Raw genomic sequence first — 7,040 nt, forward strand, 5'->3', positions numbered from 1 at the left:
AAAAAAAAAAAAAATCGCGTAAAAATGTGAAATTTGAAAATTTCCATTTTGACTTTTGAAATGTACAGTCGTAATGTTTTATATTGCATGATCTTTTGACTTACTATTTTCGAATGTACATTTGTAGTGTTTTTATACCCTACACCACAAGGTGGTCAGGGTATTATGTCTTTGTGCATTTGTTCCTTTTGATGATCTGCATAGAATCACATTCTGAGTCGATTTATGCATGTCCGTCCGTCCGTCTGTCCATGTATTCTTGTAAACAAGGTACAGTTCGCATTTATTGCCATATCCAGATGAAATTTTGCACAAATCATTTGTTTGGCCCAAGGACGAACCATATTGAAATTGGAGATAATCGGTCAAAATTTAGATATATCTTCGTCTGAGTTGCCTTTTATTGTGCACCAAACGTGTAATATCAGTCCGAATAGTATGGAATTTTGCACATACAACCAAATTAGGCCTGAAAATAAGTATGCCAAATTTGATCGAAATCGGTTCATATATAGCTATAGCTCCCATATATATTGTTAATCCGATTTGTTATTTTTGTCCTCCGCAGCCGTAATATGCACTCTGTAACAACAATATTTGGGGAAATATATCAAATAAAGCTCAGAAATACATTTGCTAAATTTTATCGAGATCGGTTAAGATTTGGATATAGCTCCCACATATAACTTCGTCCGATTTACCTTTGATTGTGCACCAAACGTCTAATATTTGCCCAAATGGGATGAAATTTGGCACTTACGACCGAATTGAGTCTAGAAGCTAGTATGTCAAATTTGGTGAAGATCGGTTCAGATATAGCTATTGCTCCCATATATACTGTTCATCCGATTTGTTATATTTGTTACCCACAGCCGTAATATGCACTCCGTAACAACGATATTTAGGAAAATATATCAAATACAGCTCAGAAATATCTTTGCCAAATTTTATCGAGATCGGTTCCGATTTGGATATAGCTCCCATATATATTTTTATCCGATTTCAAATTAATTGTGCACCAAATGGACAATACAATTCCGAATTTAAAAGATACAAATGCTTCTGCATATTTTGTCCTTTGAACTTTAAATTATAATTATAATCATGACGTGTATGATTGAATTCTCCCATTAAAACGTTTAATTGTTAATCGGAGCTCTACTAAATTAGCAAAGTGGTGAAGGGTATCATAAAGTCGGCCCCGCCCGACTTTAAGACTTTCTTTACTGCTTTTCTTTTTGAATTCTAATATGATGTAAATGGCTTGTGTCTACAATAGATAGAGTAACAGCTCATGACAAAGACATGTTAATTTAAAAAACCATAATTACAGAAACGAATGACAAATAAAAGTTTGAAAATCCAAAAAGTGGTTTCAAAACTCTATTTCACCGACCTTTCCAAAAATGTGCATATTTTCTTGGCGTAAGTATATTGTTATGATATCAAAACAACAGGGTTGCAGGGAATCTTGTTCTATCTTCATACTTCTATGTCTTTGTGTGTAGTATATTTAGGGTAGTACCATGGTAGAAGAATATAGGTAGATGGATCAAGGCTTGGGAACATTGTTATGTCAAAATTTTTAAAATGTTTTATCAAAAATAAGTAATTTTTAAAATGTTTTTGTATACCACGCATTTCGGTGTTTGTTATAAAACGCATTTTTGAAAAATTTTGACAAATTTCAATTATTTTTCATTCAACATTTTCAATTCCAAAATTGGTTTGACAGTTCATTGTCGATGCGACTACCTGTATTCTTCTACCATGGGTAGTACAAAGCGACGACGGACAAAACTGTTATTTACATATTATGTGTATTTATTGGGTAAATGGAACTATACGAGTAATATCATTTAAGAAGGGGAAATAAAGAACTATTTTCACCATATAAAAGAAAATTATATTAGTTACTACGATCAGAACTCAAAAACGGCTTGACGGCAAAAAATCGCGTGAAATAATGCCAATAAAAATGTGAATGAAAAATTATTTTGGCGTATTTTTTTTTTTAATTTGACATACTACAATGAAGCGTAGATTTTTTTATTTGAGTTCTGAATGAATAATATTAAAAAATGAAATGAGTGCGCAATAGGATGTTAAATGGCTATCTTTCATGTCTAAAATAGGCATCTAGCTTTCAATTCCAGGACCTACATCGTGCTTCAGCTAGAAGATGCGATCACATTTAAACAATATCCTTCCATAAATTCTTCATAAACTTTCATGATACCTTAAATCGCTTTTGCAGGTCATGATATGGATCATAACCCCCGGATAAGGGTACAACCCGATTTCAAGTATATTTTACATTTTAACCATATTTTTCATACTTTGGTAATTTGTAAAGGAACAATCCTTGCAAAAACTGAACACGGGCCTTGGTCACTTTTTTAATTTTTTAGCTCTTATTTGGGAACTTTGTTCCTAAGGGGTAGAAAACCTATTGGTATTGACCATATTCATTAATTGATTTGGCATAAAAACGTATTTGGGCTACCCTGGTGTAGAGAACCATCTTACAGATAATTTTCCACATAAGCATTTGTTTAAGTATAGTCCCCACATTAGTGTACCCCCAAGTCTGACCACATTTTGTATTCTATCTACCTCCAAGAAAGTACTGGTTGGGAACGTAGATGTGGGATGTACGTTTATATGAAATAAACTCCGAAATGTAAAACTGGGACTCACTCAGCCGGAAATTGTGGCAGCAACATGAAAGATATTACGAATATTAGAAAGTAATACGAACCGAATTATACCATGCTGAAAAATATGGACTTTATGGGGTCTCCAATGCACAATTTAAAGGACAAAAATATTAATTCCCATCTTACGGTAATGGGTGTAAAAGAGTAATTATATTTGACTATTCTGAAATCATTCTGCCCTCAATTATGAGGTGGATAAAACTAAATACCACGCAGCACGGTATTCTAAACCTTGGAAATACAAATTCCAAATTACAGCTCATTTGAATGGAAATGTTGCTAAGCTCTTTACAATACCAAAAACTGAGTTGAGTTTACACATGGGGCTATTATAGATGTCATAAAAAATAAGAATCGACAGTAGGTGAACATCTATTATGATTTTAGCCATGAATATTTATTTTTATTTAGAATTTTCTATAGATAATAAATAGGTACTTATATAAAAATTGTGCCGAATTATGAAACCGTCACACACTGCACGAATGTTGCTCTCCAGTATTTTGGCCCATTCCTGGCCAAGCGCTTGCTTGAGGTGGTCGACACTTTGTTATTTTTTAGTGCCAACCTTGCTTTCCAAAAAACTCCAGATACAATAGTCCAACGGACTGGTATCTGGTGATTTTGGTGGCCATTGGGCACTAGAAATGAAGCGAGAAACCTTATTTTGTAACCATTCTTGGGTTGCGCGCGCTGAGTGCGATGGAATCCTGTCCTGTTGGAATGTCCAAGGTCTGTGGCCAAAATTTTTGCGTACCCAAGGCTTTAATACATACTCCAGAATATTTTCGCGATAATATTCGGCATTTGTTCTGATGGCCCACGCCATCACCATGGCCAGCGCTTGAGTTCTGGTGGCCAGCCGAAGGTCCACATCTTCAGCTGACCTTTTTGGCAAGTAAACACGATCATTTTGTTTGTTTACAAACTGCTGACAACGAATGTTTTCTCATCGGAGGAAACCAAATTCAGCAGTTCACCACTTTCGGCCAAGCGAATCCACTCTTTAGCTCTTTTGAGTGTATTTTCTCTCTGTTGCTGTTTAAGTTCTTGCACTGTTTGGAATTTTAATGGTTTTACCCCGAGCTCATTTTTCAATATTTGCCGAATGGGATATTGCGATATGTTCAGCACACGAGCCATTTTTCGGTCACAGCGTCCCTTCTTTACTTTTCGAACCATTTTTGCTGATGTTGCGATTTTCTTCCGTACGTCAGGCTACGCTACCAGTATCACGGTAACGAACTATGGTACGAGACACAAAAGATTTATTCACATTTAAATGCTGGAGTGCTCTAACGATAACCACTTGTGGTTTTCCAGCCAAATATAAAGAAATCACAAAATCATTATTGAATTATTGAATATTTTAAAATGACCATAACTGCTAAGATATTGAGTTTACGGCGTTTTTACTTATTATTTGTGATCACTTTTCTAGGCATGAATTATTGAATATTTTAAAATGGCCATAACTCCTTAAATAGTGAGTTTTCTGCGCTTTTAGCTATTATTTCTGATCACTTTTCTAGAGCATGAATTATTGAATATTTTAAAATGGTAATAACTCCTTAAATATTGAGTTTCGGCGTTTTTAGCTATTATTTGTGTCCATATATTGTGTGAATATTTTAAAATGGCCATAACTCCTTAAATATTGAGTTTTCGGCGGTTTTAGCTATTATTTGTGATCATTTTTTAAAGCATGAGTAATTGTACATTTTAAAATGGCCATAATTCCTTAAATATTGAGTTTTCGGCTTTTTTAGTTTTTCGTGATTTTTTCTAGGCTTGAATTATTGATACTTTCTATACCCTCAGCCATTTGGCTAGAGAGGGTATATATAATTTGAAGACATTTGGAGTCCATCTAGCTATATCCGCCCGTCCGTCTGTTTGTCTGACTGGCTGTTGCGCACAGTAAATCTCGAAGGGAGTATCCGATTTGGTTCAGACTTGGTGCATCGTAATATTTTTATCAAACTTAGATCGAGTTAGGTGATGGGCAATATCTATCCAGTCGTTCCGGTACCTCCGCAACAAAAGATGGAAATCATCAAAAATTAAATATTTTACTGAACTTTTGTTGTTGCAAAATGGTCTGGCTTTATCCCTTTATTGTTGTTTTTATAAAAACAACGTTTGTTTATTAGTGGAGAACGATGGTAATGTTTACCAGGGGGTAAGGCAGGGAATACCTAGGTTTCGGAAAGAGCCACCAATCCTCATCAGTTCCCTTGTTTTTGTCTGGGATATTCTCCCCAGAAGTTATTTTAAAAATAACTTCTATGACAAAAAACATTTTTTTACCCAAGTGACGAGATCGTAAGCTCAATAGAAGAGGAACCAAAGAATTATATAAAACTAAAATTCTTTTAGAAAGTCTTCTAAATCTTACAAACGCACTTATAAACATTTACATCTTTCTCCACTTGTTATGCTTTCGTTCAGCCTGAACGAAGTAGCATAACCATGTAAGTTGGTTTTGTCTGTTACAACAAAAACCCCTTCGTCGACCGTGCCTTGTCTATTAATAGAACAGTGTGGCTTGTTTGTTCGGGATACCGTAGTATTTTGTTTGTTTTGAAAGGGAAAGGATAATCCGATTTTGCTCCAACTTTGCAAATCCTAATATTTCCATTAATGCTTCGTAATATTTCCATCAATGCTTCGGTGTGAAAATGAACAATATCGGCTAACTCCATCAATTATTAAATCAGATTCAATTTACGTGTCAATGTTTGCATCAAGACAAGATCTGTTATAAAGATAGTAGAGATCGGACCATTTCTTCTGGCACCTCCCCCACATAGAGTTGAGGACTATGAAAAACAAAAAGCTGAAAGAAGGCGAAATAAAAATCAAACTCTCTGCAAATTTCACACATACAAACATTTTTGCTAACACAAGATCTGTAGTGAAGATGCTTTATATCTGCGAACCCCTTATAGTACCTCACCAACAAAGAGTCACAATTTCCAATACTTTTATCTGTCATATATTGCGAAACAAGTCAGCTTTTTTTACACCTTGCTATATCTAAATATATGACTCTCAACCCGAAACCTGAGAGGGATATGGAATTTCTGATTTTCCATAATTTGGATAAAAATGTTCGATTTTCTTATAATTTTGGTCATACCAATATTTTTATCTGTATTCGGTGAGGCATGAAAATGAAATACTTCGGTCGACTATATCTGGTACTTCGCGCAAATTTTACCATTTTCTAAAAATTATCACATTTTTCATGTAAAGTGAATGAATTTACCAATATGGTCCAAACCTGGCACGTCGCAATATTTATATCATATTTATTCATGTCCGATACCAAATTGACAATATTGGCCCATTCTTTCAAAACCCACTCCATAGAGGGTCAAGAGTTTGAAGAATCGTAACAGAAGTCAAAATATTGTTAAATAACCGAACATTGGCTGAGGGTATATATCTGTTGGCAAAGCCCACCGATACTTTTTTACTTGTTTGTGATCACTTTTCTAGGCTTGAATTGTTCAATACCCTCAGCCATTTAGCTAGAAAGGGTATATATCATTTGATACGGCCAAAACGTACCTCATCGAGATAACGATTTTAGACCCTTGGTCTCTTTAGACCAAGTTCGTTTCAGTACATTTGGAGTCGATCTAGCTACGATAACTCTCGAAGGGAGTTTCCGATTTGGTCCAAACTTGGTACAGCGTTATATTATTATCAAATTTTGATCGAGTTCGGAGATGGGGAATATCGACCTCCGCCACAAAAGATCGACATTTTCAAATATCGGATGTCTGACCTTTTAGTTGTCCAGCCCTTTTATCTGAAAAACTGAGTTTTTTAGATGTTACATTCTCTGAGTACATGAGCTGTATGATCTTCAACAGCAGATTAACAGAACTTTTCCAGGCGAATCAGTTCCCACCATTTTTTTTCTGTCCGTCACATCCACGTCAAAGCAAGTTGTATTTTTTTCCTTTCTCACAATGTGGTGTAATGTAATTTCTAAAAAAAAAAAAATATTGAATTAAATAACCCCCATATTTAACACTATAATTAAGTCACAGAAAAATGTGAATTTCTAATAAAAACTCCGAATATTTAAATTTTTATCAATATTTATATATTACCATTGCGGAACTGATAAATATTTATTATGCAATTTGATAATGACAAATCATCCCATAGATAAATATAAATAGGGTCGTTTTCGATTTAAGTGAAGTATAGCTTCAGTGAACTTAACACACACAGCACTTAGTTGCGAGTTCCAATAACCCAAATAAATTATTAATTTAAAATTAGAACGTTGTTTAGAAAAGA

The sequence above is a fragment of the Musca domestica genome, unplaced genomic scaffold, assembly GCF_030504385.1.
Source record: "Musca domestica strain aabys unplaced genomic scaffold, Musca_domestica.polishedcontigs.V.1.1 17, whole genome shotgun sequence".
Classification (NCBI taxonomy): Eukaryota; Metazoa; Arthropoda; class Insecta; order Diptera; family Muscidae; genus Musca; species Musca domestica.